This window comes from Lampetra fluviatilis, chromosome 8 (genome assembly GCF_964198595.1).
Source record: "Lampetra fluviatilis chromosome 8, kcLamFluv1.1, whole genome shotgun sequence".
Taxonomy (NCBI): domain Eukaryota; kingdom Metazoa; phylum Chordata; class Hyperoartia; order Petromyzontiformes; family Petromyzontidae; genus Lampetra; species Lampetra fluviatilis.
In genome coordinates, this window is record NC_136282.1 from 7442225 (window position 1) to 7465796 (window position 23572).

Below are 23572 nucleotides of genomic sequence, written 5' to 3' on the forward strand. Positions count from 1 at the left end.
CATGGTTGGCTACGTACAGTGTGAAACAAGTTCAACATACATACATAATGCACGATGCTACGAACCCGCCGACCCAAGTACGATTCCCGCTCATGGCCAACGCTGAATTGCGAATATCTGAATAGATCCTGGGCTTGCCCTAGATGAACTCAACCTTAAATGAGTACCTGGTGCAGTGTGTAAATATCAGCACTGAGGAAACAAAAAAGGGCCGATCGCCATGCTGCGCACATCACCGCCTCATACGCCGTGCAGCCTTCATTAGGTGTTCGCAAACACCACTTGCCCAAACAGCCTCTGTCGGCTCACGGGGGATCTTTCTCAGTTGTTTTAGTCCATCCCTGAGGACGGGTCCAGACTTAATAACCAATAATGCTTAAGGGACACATGGGGAAGCTATAGTCACCAGAGCAGCGGGAGGGAAACGCATGTCTACGCATTCAGCATGCCCAACATGGATGCACACAGGATCATGCGCAGAAGCCCACAAAACGGATACGAATGCAAAATAAGAAAAAAAAATGTTTACAATTGTAGACAAGGCTGAGTAAATGTGTGCATGACAATGATACGAATGTTTGTTTTTTTCTCCCCAACACAGAACTTGAATAAAACTATGATGTTCAGAAACATCTTTGATGCCACGATTAAACGCATAAATAAATATAGTTGGAAGAGATAGAAAGCTCTGAACCGACTGTAAAGTCAAAGCGCCTGAAATCAACGTATACGCAGCCTGGCAAAGAGTATCGTTTGCGCCTAAACTTCCACATCACACCTCGGCGAGAGCCCTCAAAGAGCCAGCACCCTCGCGTCAATCACCACCGCACGCGTGTCTGATAATTATAACTCTGAGCTGTTTTTATTTAATTCGGCCTCCGTTGCCCAGCCCCCCCCCCCCAGCCTTGGAGTTCGGTGGCAACCAAAAATATCACGTGAACATTTACGAGCACGCTACCGCACTCCGCCAACGACGGGCGAGAGATTGTTTAATTTCCAGCGTGTGCCTGTACCTGGGTAAATCGGCTCAAGCAGAGGTCGCAACCGGGTACCCGATACCCGTACCCTACCCGATACCCGGCTACCCGTACCCTGCCGGGTACGGGTACGGGTAGCCGTTTGCGACCCTGGTGCGGCCGGGTACGGGTAAGGAATCAAAACCCGTTTGTGACCTCTGGGCTCAAGGCAAGTTCACGCGGTAAACCTAGCAATGCGTTGCTGCCATTTCGACGTCCCGTCTGCAAAGACACCTTGAGAACCACCGCACATGTCGACACGTGTCCGAGCTTACCTCATTTACATTTGGCGCTCACGCACGTACCGACCTGCTTTACTCAGCGTAGTTTTGTCTAGACAGAATGTTTTCCGCGTCATAATATGCACGCACGCGGTACTCAGAATTAAAATGCTTACTTTACGATCAGTTTAACAAATCAAGTGAATCCAATAAATATCCAAACAAAACTCTCATTTTAACAATCTTAAAGCACTCGGTTATAAAATTGCATCCTTTAAAATCGCTTAAACAAAGGAGCTGAAGTCTACTTTCGACCCACACTCGCAACCCGTGCCACACAGCCTGCAATTTCGCAGGCAGCCGATAATTAGAAGACCACCTCAATAAATAACCAACAGAGCTTTTGTGTAATTTAATTTAGAATAGAATACATCTCACGATGACAAATTCAAAACTCATGGGCTCTTGTAGTTTTCTTAGTTAGCTGTTATAAAAAAAATTAAAACACTTCTGAAATATTTTCAAAGTTCAACACCTGTGTACTGGCCTTTTTTTCTAGTATATTAAAAGTTGTCGCAATGCACAGAGCAATACCTGTAATGCACAGAGCAATACCTGTAATGCACAGAGCAATACTTGGATAACAACGGAAGAGATCTCCCCGTGAATACTCCCAGCTGTTGTTGGCAAAGTGTCCGACAGCTGGAGAACCAAGCAGATCGATGTGCAGAGCAGAACGGAATAAATGCAAATGGCCAAACGACTGGACTCGTGCCAGTTATATCGGCCAATTAGCATTTAGGCAATCAAAACCCCCAATATTGAGACACTTCAGTACTGCCCAAGTTTGGCAAACTCTACAGAACCAAGTCATATTGTAAACGTAAAAGACGCAAACACATTAACATGCGCCACATAGTGATTGCTCAGTTTTTGCCCAAGTTTGGTAGTTTAAGGTGTTGTACTTCTGATAACGTCTACGGATTATCATTTGAAGCCATAAAGCCACTGCTTTTGGTCATGCCCAAGTTTGGTAGCCTTACAGGAAATTGTTACCGCATTGCGATAACGTGTAAACTTATTAACCAAAGCCACTGTGGCATAGGTGATGATTACACAGGGCACTGTATTGCAGTTTCCGAAAGGGTCCCAAACTGGCCATAACTTTTGAGTCAAGTCCTGCAGCACCCCCACCTGAAATGGAATGCACCATATTAAATACCCAGACTAGGAAGGGCAACATTAAGGCCACATGTATAATGTTGAACTTGGGACCGATCCGTTTTTAGCAAAGGTGAAAAGTTGAGTCCATATTTATAAGAAGTCTGGTCACAATTCCAACACAGATGTTTATTTTGGTGGTTGAGGCACTAAACAAATAACACATTCAAACTTGGAACAATAACTTCAAAGGCATTGCTTAACAGGAAATCACAATTGGTCCATATGTTATAAAAATTCATATTTTGTAAAGGTCTCATGACTCGTGGATTAAGTTAGTAACTCAGACTCCGAGCAATGCATGCCAACTTCCAAAAACAACCCTGCAGCCATGCCAGTCAATAACATACCACTTGCAAAGCACACTGGCAAAAACATTAATATTTCTGCATTCTTTGAAGCAAGCACGGATTCTGAGAAAAACCTTTCTGGCCAGACAGGACAGGCAGCCATGGCACGCCCAAGCCACGATCTCCCCATTTTAAAACAAGGTCTGCGGGACAGCAAGAGGTTGTTGCACTCCAACGCGCTTGACGATCCATCCCCCCAACCGACACAAATGTGTTTGATAATTGGTTTTTTTACCCTTCTATCTGGCAACAAAACTGACACCTTTTTTACAAGGAGTCACGCTTGCATAGACCACAATACCTGCAGTCATAATGCAAACAAAAAGCATAACTCTGATAATGTGCACTGTCCTTGAAGTTGATTGGTCCACACCCGTCATCTGGTCCAACCCATGTGAGACTAGGCTCCAAGGAAAGCTGTCTCGGGTGTGGACCAATCAACTTCAAGGACAGTGCACATTATTAGAGTTATGATTTTGTTTGCATTATGACTGCAGGTATTGTGGTCTATGCAAGCATGACTCCTTGTAAAAAAGGTGTCAGTTTTGTTGCCAGATAGAAGGGTAAAAAAACAATGATCATATTTTTTAATGGCAAATGAGGTTCCAATGGTACAAATGTGCTTTTTATATTTTTTGGGGCGGCAAAAGCCACCTGTGCATCATTAGCCTCCGATTCGATTATGACTTTCATCCCACCGCTTGGGTCAAAGGAAGCCTGCAGAAATATAGCAGTCCGGCATGAAATATTTTACAGGGATATACATGTTTACTTGGTTGTATCTCAGCAGGCTGGGGCAGTGGGAATCCAAGGATTTTCAGACATCTCAGGGATGTCTGGTCCACAGCTCGCCCACCAAAACAAATTATTCTTAAAAGAGATTAAGGTAAAAATAAGGGTAGAACGTAACTCTTTGTGCAGGGTGCTCTCTCTGGAAGCCAAAACTATTTTATGCAGACACCAAAATAACGCAGGCATTGTCCTTGGCTGCCCCATGAAATGAGTTTTAATGCTTCGTCAAAAGACCACGTTCACCAAATTGTTTGACAGAAATAAAAAAAAATATCTTACATTCGATGGCACACCTTTCCATGTGTTTTAATCCGATGCAAAATATAAATGTTTAAACAAGTGCCATTAGGTTTCATTAATAAACAGTTAACAGTGACACTCATCCAGTCAAATGATTTTTTCTAACGTAAAACGACTATATTAACCTTAATTGCACTATTTTCCTCACATCAGAGTAAGGATGTTTTTAAAATGCTCAAATATATATGTGGTTATAATCGCTTCTGTAAGCACATGGTCACCTCTGGGGCACACTGTGGGTGCTTTTGGTTCTGGGAAAGGACAACTGCTCATTAATTGAATGTATTATTTAGTGTGTTCCATGGAAACTGCTCTCGAAATGCTTCACGCAAATGCCATCTTTATTAATTGAAAACAGCTCCCAGTCACATCGGTTTGCCCATTAAATACCTGAGCAGCAATACAAGCTACTGTACACAGGCCACTGCCATGGAAATGTAAACCTTATTACGTCACAAAGACAACACATAGCAACCAAAATAGACATGATTACATTCGGATTTATTTATTTTGATAATGCAATGCACACATTAATTAAATAAATTTTGCTAAATAGTTATAAATATATAAGTTTCATCCAAATTTAAATATGAAGGTGTGGTTAATTTTAGTAATTACAAAAAGACGAATTAACTGCAAATCCGGAGAAAACATTTTGAATCTGACTTTACAAACGCATACAAACATTCATAACCACCTTGAGATCAAAATTCTGTTTGAATTTTCATGTTCGAGCCCTCATGTTTTGGGTGTCTTCAAAGCAAATATGGAATTATCATGAGTGACAGGAAGGATTTCAGTTTCACCGCCAGGCCACGCTCGCTCCTGGGCAGCCAGAGATCTCCTTATAAGGAGCCTCTCCTCCACCCATCACAACAGCACCCGGTGAAAAGGGCATCAAATAGCAAATAACTCTGAAAAAGGTCACAGCTAGAAGCTAGGTAGTCTAAAGGTAAAAAAATGTTCTCATTCATCATCAGTCAATTCAATGAGAAAGCAGAGTTAGGAAATGCAGCAATAGTGGAACTGGTACATTTTTTCTGCTTAGAAGCTTCCAACTATGTGACAAGAGATTTAATTTCGGTGGTTGCGTTTTGTTTTTTATTGTGCGTGACACACGCATGGCTGCGTCAGCAAACAGCCAGGGACTTTAAATAAACGTAAAAAAACAACGACACTGCCATGAAAGAAAGCCGTAAACTAAATCTCAGCAGAATTACATTGTTTGGCACATGAATAAAATTTCACCAACACGCGCATCAGCGCATAATCATATCACCCAAAATACACACGATCTCGTCATTATCTCAAAGTGCTAATCATGGGAAGCGTAGAAAGTGCTTGGATGAACAACTAGCAAGCACACAACTGATATATAGGCCACTACAGGGCTCTGTCATCAGCGGGGGGCAGTGCGACAAAATCCATTGTTGTACGGTACTGCACCGTGCTCCAACGTCCATGCTCCAAGTCTTCACCGACCTGAACTAATCCAGCGTAATCCACACGGTGTGGGGAATGGCTGTACACACACACGCACGTGCGTGCGCGTGGCGGCACCGAGGGCAAAGGCAGCTCCTCTCCAGCGGTGAACAATGAGATTCACCCCGCAAACAGAAGGTGAGAGGAGAAAAGAAAACACCAGCGTGCACGTGTGCCGAGTCCCGTCACGTGACCTCGGGGATTGTGCAGGACAATGCCAGCAGATTTGCGGAGTGTGTGCGCGAGAGGCATTCAAGGCTGCACACTCACGGTGGCCACTGTGCATGGGCAATTTGTGCCGCGTGACAGAAGGCCACGGTTAGCTGTCAACATCAAATCGGGGGGCGGGGGGGGGGACAACCCAAGTGCAGGTAACAAAATAAGTGAAGCCTCCTTCCCACTGTCTCTCCAAATTAAATATATATGCTTTACTTTACACAGCCACATGGCATTTTCGGAGTGCATCTTATCAGCAAAGTTGGCACAAGCAAACGCCTGGAGTGGTTTTGACATTCAGTCAGGATTGCTTCATCGATTGAAACAATGCTGGTTAACAACTGCAGGTACAATTCACTTCACCAGTGCTTCTCAGATAGTCTAATTCGGTGGAACGATGTCAAAAACAAGAAAAATTCGCTGCACCATGCACTTACAAAATATTTCAAACTTAAAACTACTCCAAACTGGAGTGTCCACAAGACTTCCACAGACCTACTCCCTTGTAGACCACCATTGGTTGCACAGACCACAGGTCTGGGGACCATTGCATGACACAATGCAAAGTCTTTCCTGCCTCAAACCTTCTCTGCCTCCCCATGCCTGTATGTGCGAGTGTAACACTCGCTTACAAACACGAACAAAGCTGAAACATCTGCAAACAGCATCATCCTCTGAGATTTCCTAATTCGAGGAAAGCAAACGTAACTCATATTGATAACACACACGCAAGTAAGCATACACACGTCACTTAGTATTTATTTTATAGCGTAATGAACATTAGCGATGGGCCTGGGAGGGTAACAACGTCAACATCCCAAGGGTCACATGAACCCCTGGCCAGCCGTCTCTCTGTGATAATAAAACCGGGCAGTGCTTAAAACTCCCCCACCGACCGTAGGCGCACACTTCAGAGGGACGGAAACTCAAACGGTGGGCTACCAGAGCAAGGGACGCATAGAGCCTTCTTCAAGCATCTGGTGTTAGAACATGCATCAACCTCTAGATGAACACCATAAAACAACCACTATTGGCATAGATACCACACTATGTCAGCAGCAGTTAGTCTTTAATTGTTGGAAAAGAGGTCATTTATTTTTTTACATACATCAATTACTTCTCTATTTTTTTGTATCATCTTCTGATTTTTTTGTCCAACCACTCTTTCCTTCTGAATCTTATAGACTTGCTCTCGCTCATTTTTACTCCCGTTCTTCGTGTCGTCTCTCAAAGTATTTTTGGTGGATTGCAATGCCACTACATTTTTACGTGAAAATCTCCATCCATTTAACAGTCACTCAGTCATTCGTCCTACTTTTTAAATTCTAGGATTTGTGAAAATGTCTAGCAAGAAGTCAAACAAAAGAGACCGCCGATTGAGTCTACTCGCGCTATAAAACAAATCCGAGGTCTCATGCCAGCTACTTTGGCCTTGCCTTTTCCATTCCACTTCATATTCGCAGCATTCAGTCTACAATAGCCCGTGTGAGAGGTCGGAAGGAATAATCTGATGGTGCTCTGGCTCAGGGAGAACATGTAAATATTCCAGAGCTATAACTAAACACTAAAAAGCACTCAAAACCTGCATACTGTACTCCAGGTTTGTTTTCTTATAGAGTCCATAAAATTACTCACATTTACAAATGGTGGACAAAGGTACCATAGTTATATCAGCAAAACATGTGCATTACAAACTTGCCAGCTCAAATGACGTGGCTTAACAGCTCTCGAAAATATATATATGCGTGATGGGAGTTTTTTTCCTTCTGCTTTTTGGAGACATTCAAGATCCCATGGGGTCTTCCAAGGCGCAGGACATTGTGCAGCTATATCTTAGTGAAATGTGGAGTGCCAAACCATAAATAAGGATTGCCTCCCTTAAGAAACATTCCTGAAAATTAGATGAATGGATCGAAAGATAAAATGAGCAAATGCTGTAACTATATTTGTATTCATAATTACAAGTCCCCCCACCCTCACCCTATAAATAAACGACGTTAGAACTTAAACAAGTGCATCAAACCTCATTGCAATCCCTGCATTCATACACACACCATACAATACTGAGTGAACAGATCCCTAAAATAAATTAGTGCTTTACAAATCGAGCATACCATTCTTTTTCAGGAAGCACATCCTGTCCGCTGACCGACCAACATAAAATATCCTATGACCAATGTGCAATAGCAATCGCCACCATAGCCAAAAGGCTATTGGGTGGAAACTCCCTGGGTAAAAAGGTGCCTAGGCATATTCACGAACAATGCTGCGAACATTACAACACAGTAGAATTAGTCCTATCCATGGCCCTATGAACTACTACTCCGAATATCTGTGGGAGATGTGGAGAGTGCTGAAACTCCTATAATCTCCACAAACTGTAAACATCGGGTTTTAGACAATTTGATGCGTGTATCATGGGGGTCGTCAATCGATTGACGGCGGCATAACCCTATGCCTATGTTACAGTACTATGTAATAACACGTACGGTGTATGTAAAGTGTACAATTTACTGTGCATGCTTTCACTTTCAATAGATCTCGGGTTTTAAATTTTCAAGGGTGCACAGAGGCTGGGGAAAGTTCTTAATCCAGCTTTTTTTGCCTGTTCACTCCTCATAGGAATGCGACCACAACAAGTCGGGTGGGATAAAGTGTGGGTTTCCCCTGCCACGTATACTCTGTCTGACCAGTGACAAATTGATAACCAGACAGCGTTAAAGAGGAGAGGGTTCTCTGTGCGTAGTGGCGTGAGAGCCAGTCGCCTCAAGCTGATTTACTTTAAAAAATCCAGATTAAGGTCACTCTGACCCAAAGCAAGCCATAGTGAGCCCTTCCCATGCCTCTGGCTCCACTATCGCCATCCGCCTTGTAAACCATGTGGACTCAAATAAGCGGTGTTCGTAAGAGTGTTGCCCTGGTCCTGCATTGGTTATGGCCAGCAAAGGGCCTTAAAGGCTATGCCACACATTGTGGTGCCAGTCAAAAGTGCAGGTGGCAAAACTATTTATCAGCAGACAATTGCAGAAAACTGCAATCGCTGATGAATTCACATGGGTGCCAGCTCGTTGTGTGTAGACCCCGGCAGGCATGACAAAACATGCCATCACAAAGGCTTGCCCTGGCAGCCATGACCTGAAATGGTCCAAACAAAATTCCAGACAGGCTCACAATGTGAACACAGGAACGTGTTCTTTGAGTCTTAATGTTACAAGCCCTTAAATCAACCTGTGGGACTCTGTAACAGGAATCTCAGAAGTACAACGGCGGCGCTGCAGCCTGGTGGGTATTACAGTTGACTTCATTCTTGGCATTTGTGTGGCCGAGATTAAATATTTCTAAATCGGAATGTGGAATGTGGATGCATGCTTGGGTTTTTTTTATGGAAGCCAGGAGGGGTTGAGCTCGGTTGAGGGTAATGAAAATGGTTAGCAGAGCTGTTCAGGCAAAAAGGAGAATTTCTTAGGCAAAATCTGTCACATCTCAAACAAATGGATTTATGTAATCCCTAATTAAAAAGGGTATTGCTTTAAAAAGAAGTGCAACAAGTTAGGTTCTGTATGACGAATCTCAAGTCTACGGCCAATAAAATCTCACTTCCATCAAAACTATGCGAAAGAAGTTCAACATACATCCATATAAAATGTATAGGTCTGCTGTTTTTGCATTGGTAATGATGTATTACTATTATGACCTCATAGTTTTGCGAGGACAAGTGAGGGGAGGAGGAAGAGGCTGGAAGCAGTGGCTAGGTAGAGGGAGCAATGGGGGGGCGACAGAGACATGTGTTTTACATCTAAAGTTTGCCCTTCGGTTCAAACACGGAACACTCCAAGCCTCGTCTACCGTCCCACATGTCCCACCTGCAATGTATATCACAGGGTATGTATTTTAAGCTCATTTTGGGGAGGGTTGCAGTTTGAATAAGTGCAGCAGGAAATTCTAAGGATGGTGAATCATCATAACTCCACACGAGTGCCAGTTTTTTTTTAGCACACATTTACAATGCACAGGAGACTGGTCAGATTGCCGGCTCTTACCAGGCACTCATCAGTTTAGGGGTTTGATCCAATGGCCTAAACTCAAGACATGTACGTCACGAAGTGTTCAAAATATATATACTGAACAGACATCCATGTATTCAGTATGTAATGGACAGCGACTATTGTTCCACAATTTGCCTCGTATTTGGAGATAACAGCTAGAAGAAAAAGAAAATTGCCGATGCATTTCTGTTAATAACAATGAATAATACTCACTCAATGGAGGACAAAAATGCCCCCCCCTCCCCTCCATCTCACAATGTGTGGAGGTTGCGTTGTTCAAAATGTTCCGAACACAATTCAAACCAGAGCTACTGCAGATTTTCACGGTTGTGCTGTATCGATCTCCAGTGTGGTTTGGACCGAAATGTCAGACGTGATGCTGAACACAGCAAGCGGCACAATGTGAAAACACACCAGGGGAGAGAGCTGCTACCATGAACTACTCAAGAAGGCCAAAATGCTCCAACTCTTGTAACTCGAAAGACAAAAAACGCAGTCCACAAACCACCGCATGTATAGCATTACGTGTGCACTTTCTTCCCTCCAACCTTTAGGAATGTACTTCTCTCTAGCAACTCTAAATGTGGGGAAAAAAATCAGCCTAACAACCAGAGGCTTAAGGTACTCGTACCTACTACGTCAGAGAACTCACAGGAGGTGCCAACACGGCACTCCTTCGACCTGTAAAGCGGGGGGGGGGGACCAAAGAACGCAATTGCAAACCTGCCCTGGAATGTGGGTTGTGCAGGGAGGTGACCCTTGAAAACGTGCCCGTGAAAATAACAGGCGCTAAGCAGCAGGGTGTGTGTGTGTGCCTTGTTTGTCATTTAAAAGCAATCAAAATTAAGCAGCGTCTGGGCACCAGAGGCAAGTCACTCGCTTAAAATGCCAATTTATACAAGCAGCTGTTCCAAGCTTAATTAATTCACACTTGATCGCGATAAATACCATGGCGAATCTCAATGCATCTACACAAACAATTATTTTGTTAGTCTACTGCTGGATGAGCACCACCCCAAACCGTGCATGTTCTTTGGTGGTGTTTGACCATACTTCTCCACGCTGGTCATTGCGGGTTGGAGAAGGCATGGAACATAGGCATGGGAGAATGTTATGTATGTATGAATGTTGAACTTATTTTGCACCGTACGTAACCAACCACGCGAATCGGAGCTGGATTTTGTTGCACTGCCCTCCGTTACACACAACACGGTCCTGCAAGCCTATAACAACCTGTCTGTGCGTGCATGGTGGCCATTCATCCAATGCATATACAGTAGCTTAATTTCAAAGTAAACCTTCGATGCTACAATTACAGTGCAGTACCGTATTTATTAAATTATATATTCGCAGATTGACTGATAGATGGCCTGGTGGTGCAGTGATGGTGCCCATCTTTTACATCAGCGGGTTGTGAAATGTGAATGAGAGGTTAACTCAGGCCACCATCTTTTTGGTGGCAGCACAATAAGTAGTACTTTAAAAGCGACAAAAGCTATCCTCTAGCTCGGGACCTACATCCGTGATGAGCACAAACTGATGCTCATTAAATTGGCGGATACCGACTCATGGAGGAGTTTGATGCAGTTCATGGCTAAAATCCTACATCTGTCATGCATATCATACAATCTCTTGTATATTTGCACTCTACGCAACAACAAATGTTAGGCAATAACTAGCGTCATTCGCGTCTCAAAACAGATTGGACCTTGGAACCTCCCTCCAGACTATTCAGTATACTCAATGTAAACAATGTTTTGCAATCACCTCTGACACATGCATCACTGTGCTATGGCTGACAGACCGTCAATAATCGATTCTCTTAATGCACTCTAGATGTGTTGATTCGCGCTTGTATGACTTGGGCGCTTTCCATCGGTATATGTAAAATGCAAAAGATTCATGTGAGCCCTGCAGCCACTAGAGGCAAATTAAAATATATTATTTAATTAAACTATGTTCCTGAACTAAGGAGGGACCGGGGTGTTAAACTATTACTCTTGACAGCACTAGTAGTCATTTTAAAGATCATCAGCCAATAGCTAGCCACTGCTGAATGAAGGGCTCCCCCTCTATGCCATCAACCAACCCTCAGTGTCACGTGATGGAACAATCCACCTCGCTCGTGCACGACAAGGCAAGAATTAAAACGCCAGGCTATCTCTGTTGATTGCAGTGTCTCCAACCGCAAATGCCACTAGATTGACAACAGCGCCGAGACGTCAGGCATTGTTCCATGCATGCAAAGCTACCATCTTATCTCAAACCGGCACCAAGGGCATGTGACAATTGCGGCAGACGCACTGTGCTGCCGCGTGGCTATTTTTAAAGAAAGAAGACAACCCGATATCCCCACATGGGAAGCGAGTGCACTCACCCCTATCGTGCCCTTCTTTCCCCGCTGACCCAGCATGCACGGTCCCATTCCCTCGACCATGCCGGGCCCCACACATGGATTAACGCAGATGCGAATAGTGAGAGAGATCACCAAAAACAGCTGACACATGCCGGCTACAATGTGAGCAGCAGCGCAAGTGCAGAAATATAAAACCCATTGTTGTACTTTATATCTGTGTAGGTATGCTGAACTTCTTTCGCACCCTACGTACCAAACCGTGCTAATCGGAAGGGCGATTTATTTTTCACTAACCCGCACTGAGCGGCGTGAAATATGGTCAAACAACCTGTGGAACCCGCACGGCATGGGGAGGGAGGCCCTCATTCAGCAGTGAATTGACAAAAATGACCTGACATGTACATATGTAGTGTCATGGTAGAGTTAGAGCATGGCACACGGAACCTTACACCGTACTGGAATCACAAAATGTAACCTAAACATAATTTGCAAACAAATTAGATTTTAATTTGAAGCTTTCGTGACTGCAGGAATTACTCTTTGGATCTTTCAGTAAAGTCACGTAGAACAAAAATAAATAATAGAATACGACGTTTCGATTGCTACACAAGCAGTCGTCATCAGGTAGAACTACATTTGAAAGAGAGACAAAACACAGACACGGAGACACACAGATAGACACACAAGCAGAGAGAGAGACAACACAGAGACACAGAGAGAGACACACACAACATAGTCTCTGTGTGTCTATGTTGTATGTGTGACTGTGTTGTCTCTCTCTGCTTGTGTGTTTGTCTGTGTGTCTGTGTGTCTCCGTGTCTGTGTGTCTCCATGTCTGTGTGTCTCCGTGTCTGTGTTTTGTCTCTCTCTCAAATTTAGTTCTACCTGATGACGATTGCATGTGTTGCAAGCGAAACGTCGTCTTCTATTATTTAATTTAATTTATTTCTACGTGACTTTACCGAAAGAACCAATGTGATATATTCTCACACAGCAGAACGTTTTTCTGATGCCTAAACGATCCCAGCTCACTACTGTGTTTGATAAATGGTGTTACCGTCGTCCATATACAATACAGTATCCCTATGGCTTTCGAGACCTTTGGGAGGAAGTAATGTTAGTGACCACGCATTAAGATTAGAACAGCACCTCTATGGGTATTGGTCCAAGGCCAGTTCTGATACCACTTGTCTCGTGTTATGTGTGGCTCAGAATCACACTTTGGTTGCTGGGTTCATGGTGCAACACAAAAACACTGCTGCAATGCTCAACATAGTTACACACACACAATATTGCAGAAAAAGTCTGCGAATGACCACAGTACGAGAAAAAAAAACGACCTGACAATAGGATTATTTATAAGACTTTAAGTTTAACGATTTTTATAAGTCCACATTGAAATACAAACAATCAAGTAACGAGTTGGTGTATACTTTGAACATCACACTCGCACAACGTTGACCGACTCTTTATGTATCTAACTGTATGTTTGGATAGGCGCCTAAGTACATATATTTATTTGACATGGAAAATTCATTACGTATATAAACACACCCATACACAAGCGTAACGTATGTGGAACAACCCACCCTAAGCAGAGAGCGAGCTGTGTAAGCACCCACCGGTCACACTGGGGTGCAAACTGCCCCGTTACATTAAAACAAAATCGCCACTCGTCAGCATCAACAAAAGCCACTGCCGCCCGGTGGACACTGGGCACAGTTTTGCTCCCGTGCAATTACCCGGCTATTTTTAGTCATTAAGTGCGACGACTGCCTGCCCCACTCCGATATAAGTAAACATTCCGTCTGCCAGAGGCGGCCTTCAAGCCACATATGTGCACTGCCTGCGCGGCTCACAAGAGCCAGGCAAAGAGCCGACACCACCACTTACCAGGCCATCCCACAAACCACTCACTCACTCACCCCAACACATGCCACCGCCACTGCTGCCTGTCTTCCCCCTCCAAATCAACACACCCACTCCCGATTCTAGACTGTTACAGAGAGCTTGGTCTCACACACACTCATGATGTTACCATGGTATTATGGCTGTCGTGTGTTGTTAGAGATTATCTTCAAGGGGTAATGGGTCTTTTAAAATTTTCTTCTGCAATGGAAGAGCAAAGTTTGGCCATAACGAGGAGTCGGACAACTTTAAGCACTGATTCGTGGCGTTATTGTATGAAGGACCACCGGTCTCGTATTCACGTGCATTGCGACTCTTGTGACATTTTTTTACCGATATTTTAATGGCTCTTCTTGTTATTTTGGTTGCCGAAACCTGTCCATAACCACTGACCGCATAACGACGTCAATCTTTACACGAATACTGCACGTCACGAAGTTCCTTTGCATAGAAATGGCACTAAGGGCACCTTCGAAAGAGCACTTTCATTGACTCTACGACGACTTTATTGTTGTGTACTCGATCCCCATAATATGAATTTGTCAACAAGCGAGACAAAGAAATCGTCGGGTAAAACATTATTTAAAATGTCAAAACGGACTATTGGACTGGGATGATCTATTAACGGCGCTGATAACATGGGATGCTTACAACTAATCGTCCCGTGTATGCAAGACAGAGATAACATGGGGGGGGGGGGAGGAAAACACTCCTCATCCTATAACACGCCACCATAATGGTAATGTTATAAGGCACAAGAGACATTTTGACAACACTTCATGTAACCGAACTTGTTTTACCTTGCATTAACCCACGCATCTGAGAAACATTCACAATTTCTAAGGTCCCAAAACAGGAAAAAGGTTATCCAAATAGCACAGCCCAAGTTAAACTCGCTATCAAACGGTGAAACAATAGCATCTCATTTAACCCCACACACAGCCAGGAAACTCTATTTCAGTGAACATCAACTCAGGCCAGTGTGTGAGACACGAAGGGGGAGGGTTAATGAAGCTAGCATCTCATGTTTTGTTTCCTAATACCAGTGTTCATTACCACACAGACACAAGAGAGAGAAGATGCGAATCATGAAAAGCAACGTACCAATGTTGGCTAAAGAAGAATGTGTTTAATCGAGTATACAGTCGATTACCTGCTGTGACATTGTGGATCAGAGGGCTGGATAATTGACGAAATAAGATGGAACACAATATAAAAGCGTGGAGTGGTGCGTGATTGGGATTACTGATAAAGATAGACGCACACACACACATTAGAGACATCATGTGGAATGTTAGCACGGTTGGCTACGTACGATGCGAAAGAAGTTCAACAGGGGAACACACGTCACATGAAAAGACTTTGAGCAAGGAAGGATCAAGACTAACAAAGGCAGTGACAGCCAAATGAGTGAACGTGCCCGACGGGATGTTCAACCATGGAGATGGAGCAATGAAACCAGGTGACATCGCAAGACTCTGGGATGTCAAGCGCTTGGGGTTGAGACCTTCAGCAGTGCCTGATGATGATGATGATCAGACCAACAACTTGGTAAAGTCCAAGCAAGATAACAACTTGGGCCACTAATGACTGGTGACAATGTACACCATCACGGGCAGGAACGAACCCCAGGTCACCGGGGTCATCACAGCCCACATAGCACCGTGCACGGACCACGTACCCACTGCTAAGTGAATAAATCACTCACTCACTCGCACGCATCATTGGAAACATCATCGAGGAACACGACACCCCCGCGTGCCGTAGCCGCACACGCCGCCGGTAAACTCCCCAAGCCGGCAGCACCCCAACCCACCTGGGCACGAGAGAAGCACTGGGGGGGAGGGGGCTCTTCACGTTGTTCACGGACAACTCCACAGGAGAAGAAGCGGGGACCCCTCCACCTCCTCCACCACCTCCTTTACCTCCACCACCACCACCTCCACCACCTCCTCCTTCACCACCTCCTTCACCACCACCTCCTCCTCCACGTGTTGGGACGCACGGCCGCCGGTTGCCCGAGTGGACAAACTCCCCGTGGCGCTCGTTTCTCCCAACAACGGAGAGAGTTTGACAACTCACGAAGCGAACTCGAGAAGACGGCGATGGTGGTGGGTGGTGGTGGTGGTGTGAGAGGCGTGCCGGGCTGGAGGAGGGAGTAGTGGGTTATGGAATTTGAATTTGTAACAGCCGCTCCCCGTTTGAAACAAGAGTTTGTCGTCGTTGTCTCCTACCCGGTACAGGCGCGTCCCGTGTTGTCGTTGTGCTCAAGGCGCGGCTGCCCCCCTCCTCCACCTCCCCCCCTCCACCTCCTCTTAACCTTGGGCAGTCATCGCTCGCTCGCTCGCTCTCTCGCTCGACCCGACAAGCACCACCGCTCAGCACTGAATGAGAGAGGATCTCACGACGCCGTCCGCTGGGTGGTGGTGGGGAGGGGGTGGGGGGGGTTGGTGACGCCCACTCCCCCCCCCACGTGTGTCCGTTAGGGGGAGGGGGGAACCACGTGGGAGGGGGGGTTACAGCAGGGAGGGGGGGTACGGAGAGGGAGGGGGGGGGGTGACACGTGGGGGGGGGGGGTACCACGAGGGGGGGGGGGGTGCCACGAGGGGGGGTACCACGAGGGTTGGGGGGGGTACCACGGGGGGGAGGGGGTACCACGTGGGAGGGGGGGGGGTACCACGAGGGAGGGGGGGGGTGCCACGAGGGGGGGTACCACGAGGGTTGGGGGGGTACCACGGGGGGGAGGGGGTACCACGTGGGAGGGGGGGGCTCCTCCCCCCCACTTGGAAGCAAACGCGCTCACAAACAAAACACACCACACACAACTTCGCCCCGCAGTGTGTGTGTAACTCTCACGCACACACACCCTCAACTCTTTAACGCTGCGACTACAAAAACAAAACACGTCCTACACGCTCGAAGCCACGAATTGACGGCAACTCGCCGCGTAGTTTTTTTTGGTGTTGGCGAGTAGCTGCGTGCGTTTTGGTGTCCGTTTTAGAGCGTGCCTTGGTTTTCCCCATGGCTACGGGAGGGGTGGGGGAACGCTAAAGTGATGCACCGTGAATTATTTAGATGCGAGAGCAGTGGAGGGGGGCAGACAGAAGCTGCCTGCAGCTGCTGTTGATGCTGGCACACACGTCATTGTAAGAGAACACCGGACACCCCCCCTCCCACCCGTGTCCCTGCCAAAATTGGTCTCTTCCAAGAGAGGGCCGGACCCAGCTCGCCTGCCAGGTGACATCACTGCTCTGGGTCCCATTGGCTGCGAAAGCGAGCGGGGAGGGCTTCGTTTTTCAAAACCGCATCCTGGGGCTCAACAAGCGAATAGTCCCAGACCAGACCATCTCTGGGGTAGAACGCAACAACGGGATGCCAAGAATTCATCACACAAGGCACTGGAAGAAAGTAAACATTAATCATGGATTGAATTCCAGAATTGATCAAATAGTTCTTTGGACAGTATTTCTGTTGTTTTACTTCCACCTATTATTTTTGTAGAACAGAGGGGTGAAAAGCATAATAGACTAACAAGAGATTATTATTTCTTTCATAGTTTATTTTATATTTTAAGTGTCGTTGGATAACTACCTGAATATAGAAATGTTTCAAATAAGGCGATGCTTTTCTATATTGTGGTTCTCAAAAGATGACCACTCCTTGCGGCTATTTTTTAGCTATTAAAAAAAACACAATCACAATGACTAAATATTTTTTTTTGCCTTTTCTTTTCGAGCATTACAGTGGCTTATTGGCTTGGTGCAACCCGTGCTCAGATGCCAGCAGGGTGACCCAGTAACCTTAAACTAAGTAAACGACCGCTGAAATGAGCAGTTGTCCTGAAGCATTTCATTTGGTGCTTTCTATCACGCCAACCGTAATGCTTCTGCTAGCACGGAGATGAGAAATCACGTGGGGGCGATAAGGCTGCATCCGTCTTGAGTGTCACTGAATGGCTTATCAAGTCAAGGTTATGAAGGCATTCTTGGCCAAGTGTTATCTGAAGCATGTTGAAAATTCAATAACATTTGAAGTCCTCCAAGTCCACGAGGCAGTACGATAAGAACGGAAATATTTAAAACAAAACAACAAAAAACAGTAGAAGAAAAGCACCAGACTCTTAACAGCACAATGAATTTCAATGATCAGTTCATTTAAAACAGGGACCATATTTAATCTGGAATATGTATAATAATACAAGTATAGCATTGAAAGGATTGCCAGCCAAGCACTGAGAAAGTATTTGACGAACAATCCTGCAGGGCTGAGTCAATACAGACATGTGATTCCAGCCCAGTTTCATATGACTACGCAAACAACCTCAACACATTAACTTTGCTTTTTCTATTAACGTGGACAATTTATAGTTCTGAAAATTACAAATATTGATTTACCGAACATCCGACGAACAATTCCTATAGAAGAGTGGGTTTAAAGGATTGTTCAACACAAAGGATAAGTGGTTACTTTCGGGGATTTCATAAGCGGTTCTGCATTATCTCCTTCCACGAGCCGTTCTCTAACAAAGGGCAATGCACTGCTTTACTAGCGTCTCGAATTAATTATTAATCTCACGACACCAAGGCGATAGCACAAACAACACAAGATTTGGAAAAAGTAAAAAAAAGACTCAAACATTATTGTTTTCAACCACGAGGCAGAGCAGGTGAAAAATGATCGACACACACTGCACGTGTTACTTGCCGTGTGCCAATGCAAACGACGTCTAATTACAAACATTCAACTACACACTTGTTTTTTTTTATAATGTATTTACAAATAAATAAACAAGGCGACTCAAAGGAGCGAGCGCAAATTTAGGAGAGAAAACACTGCACGTAGCATTTTCTCCCAAAACGCAACTAAAAAAAAGTTACAGTACGTTACATAATTTTTTGGAACACTTAAAAAGGCTTGTGAAGTCGCCATCGATTACTTTTGGAAAAATAACTTCTTGTGCAAACGTCACGGAGGCCAAGTAGGTGCGTCACTGCCAGTGGCTCGCCTTATTTGGCCGATTAAAAACCAACCCGAGGCGAGTCGGATGACAGTCAGTGTACCAGCCCAACGCCTCAACTTGCTCCACAGGAAAACTTGTTCACCCTGTGTGAGGATTGCCATTTTATTTAATTGGCACCTGCACCTACTAATCTGCTAAGGGGATTCAAATGTACAAGTGCTACTTTTTTTTGTTACAAGTTAATATTGGAAGAAATTATTTTAAAAATGTTTGATTACATCTATGGCGAGATTGTATAAACGACGATCACAACTTAAAATCACCATCCTGTGCCTGTCATACCAAAATAAACAAAAACCCTGTTTTGGTTTTTAATACTTTAGCAAAACGCTGTATTCGCATCCGCTCATTATTTCACGAGGCTCTTACCGACAAAGCGCACGTTTTTCCACCCTGCTGCAGCCAGAAGCAGAATCTTTATTTATACTGGAGGAATACGATGAGCTGAAAAGCTCTCTTTCACAGATGCCCAGTAAGGGGCGGGTCAGAAAGTTACAACAATACAAAAAAAAACACAATAGGTGTGCAAAGTATAGAAAAGGCAAGAAAATCAGACGTCTAAATGAAGACAGCACAGTGGGGCAAATAGCAGGTCACGTGCAGTGTGGTAAAGCGCAGGTACTCCCAACTCTTCTTCGATGTCTGACCATCGTGGAAGAGGAGGCTGAAAATGCTCTCTTGAGCTTCCTGTAGTGGAGGCCTTTCTGCCAGTAGTGGTGTGAGCAATACGTTATGATAGCTTCTAGAGTCTCACTCATTCTTTAACAAAAAATGCTTCACTCAAAAAAATCTCAAATCACACTGCCCTGTCACCTGTTTATACAGGTTACAGATTGGTGAATGAGTTCCCTTGTTAAACAATTTTACCCAAGCAACGTACCCTTGGATGGCGCACTGGCATAGCGGTTAGCACACTGGGCCATGAACCCTGCAATATGGGTTCGAATGCCAGCAACAGCTAACATCAGTGACGGCCCAGGAACACACACCCCTTCAACAACAAGCACTGAGCAGCATTGTAAAGTCAAACAATTCCCACAAGTGACATGGCACGTGCCATGGGGAACCTTCATCCAGCAGTGTATGGACACATTTTTACATCGATCATATTTCATTCAAATGTTTCACTACCGGTATTCCTCTGGCTCTGCAGTGCGTATCACTGAAATTGCCGTCGACAATGAGCTGCTCACGTGGACCTCTATTGTGAGGTCGGCACGGCTAAATATGTATCTTTGGTCAGAGATGTTTGGGACAGATATCTCCAAAGGCACCAATTGAATGTTTTGCCTCTCTCTATAGGTCGGCACACTTGATGTTTTACCTTTCATATTTCTGCTGAAATTTCGCTATTTACTTCCCCATCCCACCCCCTCTCTGCTCAGTGGGTGCTGACCTTTCGAGCAGTCTATATGCATTTGGGAATCGGAAAAAAGTCCGAGAGTTATTTGAAAATGCACGCAAATAATTGCATGACATTCAGATTAAATGTGAGTTGTTAATGATTCACCCAAGTCCGTCCTGTACAGGAATGCAGGGGAAGGGTGTCTGCACATCACACAATGTACAGTACCAAGACAAATAAAAGTGTCAAATTGATGTCTGCTGACCTCTGGTGATCAGGCTGCAAATTGCAGACATCCAAATGAGTCTAACAAGGCCAAACAACACCCTTCCCCTGCATTCCTGTACAGGACGGACTTGGGTGAATCATTAAAGACTCACATTTAATCTGAATGTCATGCAATTATTTGCGTGCATTTTCAAATAACTCTGGGACTCTTTTCCGATTCCCAAACGCATATAGACTGCTCGAAAGGTCAGCACCCACTGAGCAGAGAGGGGGTGGGGTGGGGAAGTAAATAGCGAAATCTCAGCAGAAAATATGAAAGGTAAAACATCAAGTGTGCCGACCTATAGAGAGAGGTAAGACATTCAACTGGTGCCTTTGGAGATATCTGTCCCAAACATCTCTGACCAAAGATACATATTTATCCGTGCCGACCTCACAATAGAGGCTCACGTGAGAAGCTCATTGTCGCGACCGCAATTTCAGTGATACGCACTACAGAGCCAAAGGAATACCGGTAGTGAAACATTTATGAAATATGATCGATGTAAAAATGTTTAACCTCGGCAATCCTTGACGACTTGAAGGGCAGCACACTGCATCTCAAAGGTTACTGCTACAGCAGATCGACTTTATGTCCTTGGACTTAGCGCACTTACCACAAGAAACGAACACGGCTATAACGGAGTGCCATTTAGGCTGCATCACACGGTAATAAGATGCAGGTGTGGAAGATTGGTTAAAAAACATGTATATGAAGGCTCCCCATCTGTACTTAAAGCAGTATGACGTCAGTATGTTAATGCAATTATTTTTTGTTAGGTAGATAATGTTAAGCTATACGTTCTATAAACATAGCTGTTCATTTATAAGCATCGGTGTTATGCAATAACATCTGTGTGCCACAAATGTCAGGAGCCACAGACTGGATATAAAACACGTTAAAATATACAAACCCATCGCGATATCCATGTGTATGTTTTTTTCATTACTACCAACGCAAGTTTCGAGAGGGTGCACTTCAAAACAGTTATAAACTCTTGAATGTTTTATTTGGACTCTAGTTGAAAATCAGGTTGACACAACTCACAGATGGACGATTTTTTTTAACTTGCCAACGGACGGCAATAATCTCTGCTGGTGCTGCTCTAATCGTACCCATCCGAGACTGATATCGCGGTGCATCAACCCTGACCTGAAATTGAACTCACAGAATTAAGAATCTAACCTTACCAATCCTAAGTTTCCTGCCTCGTTCAATCGACGGGTATACCTGTTTCTAATTCCAAGCACAACTTATTACGCGAGATTGTTCACAAACCCTCGCAACATTTTACGTCGGGGTAAGCCAGAGATGTCGTCCGGCAACGCCTCCTAACCAAGCAAAGTCAATAAATATCCAAGAATTGTAGCAGCGCTAGCACACGAGGCGGGGTCATAAGGTTAATTGAATGAATGACGTTACAGCTCATTGCAAATCTCATGAACTTGACAGGCAACGCCGGATATTGGGCAATGGGCCGAGACAGGCAGCACGAGCAGCTCCAGTATTTTGCTAAACCGGAGTTGTTCAATTACAAGGGAATAAAATCCTTCCTTTGTTGATAGCCACATCAAAATCTTGCCCGTTTAAGCAGATTTGTGTAAAGCCACGTTGATTTAATAACCACAATAAACACATGCGCGTGTAGTTTGTAAGTGGCACAATGCATCTGTTTCAAAGGGGTGGCCGTCACGGTAAAGTAGACCAATTATTACGTCTTGAATGGTCATAAATGTGAATGTGGAGGAAGGCAGCACAGTAAATTTATAGTGTACGTATACTCCCTCCACTACCCACAGTCCATCTGTTATGTCGCAAAGTCAAGAACTCGGAGGTTAACACAAATGGACGTGATTGCAGTTCTAAGCAAAACACAGATACATGCGTGCCTAACACTGCTGGAGACAAAGGCAGGCAGGGCTGATACTCTCATTTATTGTACCGGCCCTATTAGATGCACAATAACAAGGCTAACCTAAACAGTCTGAACGTGGCAATCCGGCCACGTTGTCTCGATCTTTTCGTTTGTGTGTCTTTGTACATGGGGTGCGGTAGCGTAAGGGATAGTGTGTTGCGCTACGAACCCGGAGACCCGAGTTCCAACTCCTGCCCGTGGTCAACACCAGTGACGATTATCTGAACCGGTCTTGGGCCTCCCCTAAGTCGACTCAACCTCAAATGAGTACCTGGCATGGCAGTGTTAAACCTCGCCACTGGGGTGGCCGGGCGTGATGCAGGCCACTCACCACCCTTCCTGTGCTATTCCTGGCCTTCATTAGGTGCTGCTCGCTAACAGCACTTGCCCCAACAGTCGGTTAAGGCTGTACAGGGGGGGAGAATCTTTGTCTGTGTACAATCAGAAGACATAAAAACCAAAAAGCGACAAAACGCATCACGCAAACACAAACACCGGGCTCGCTCTTCTGGCCAGCTGCAAAATGAATTCTCAAAAATCGAATTTCCCACCGCTTGACAGTCCAGAAATGTTGTTGCCGACGATGGTGTTGATGTTGTTGTTCACGCACAACACCGCTCATCTCAAGACCGGTCAGATCGCTCGCTACCCGGTGGTTTGTGCGCACAACGTGTACATCCACAACCTCGCCACGCTGTCCAGCTCCCACCGCCCCCCGGGGTGAATGGAAAACGCACGCACACACGCACAGAGAAAGAACGCGCAACGTTTAAACCAAGGGCTCTTTGCAGGTGACAAGGGCGATTGGCAACAATGCACTCCCACCCCACACATTGGGTGGAGAACGACGAAAGAATCAAAACTGTTACAGACGTCAAAAAGGCAGAAATAGACCTGAATAATTCACGCATTCTGTGCCGCGTGTGACCTTGATACGTCTTCATCGGGAATGGCTGTACACGCGTTTGCATGCAATTCGTTCTGTGACATAATGCAATCTTGTGTGTTATACAGTACATGACAAGGGGTGCATATAAAGCATGTTGTGCATGCACAGTATACACACACACAGTGCCCGTACGTTGAATATATATACACAGACACAACAAATGGCCT

At 45.0% G+C, this 23572-nt stretch overlaps 1 protein-coding gene across 22 annotated transcripts in view; it reads right to left on the reverse strand.

Moving 5' to 3' along the window:
* The window catches only part of MICAL3 (microtubule associated monooxygenase, calponin and LIM domain containing 3), a 137370-nt gene that overhangs the window by 113039 nt on the left and 759 nt on the right, over nucleotides 1–23572 (reverse strand). Inside the window, exon 1 of one of the 22 annotated variants that reach the window (XM_078858966.1) lies at nucleotides 15725–16233. The exons of the other annotated variants lie outside the window; for them this stretch is intronic. The gene's annotated coding sequence lies outside the window, so the exon portion shown is untranslated. Of the gene's footprint in view, nucleotides 1–15724; nucleotides 16234–23572 lie in introns of those variants that run through there. 22 annotated transcript variants of the gene reach the window in all.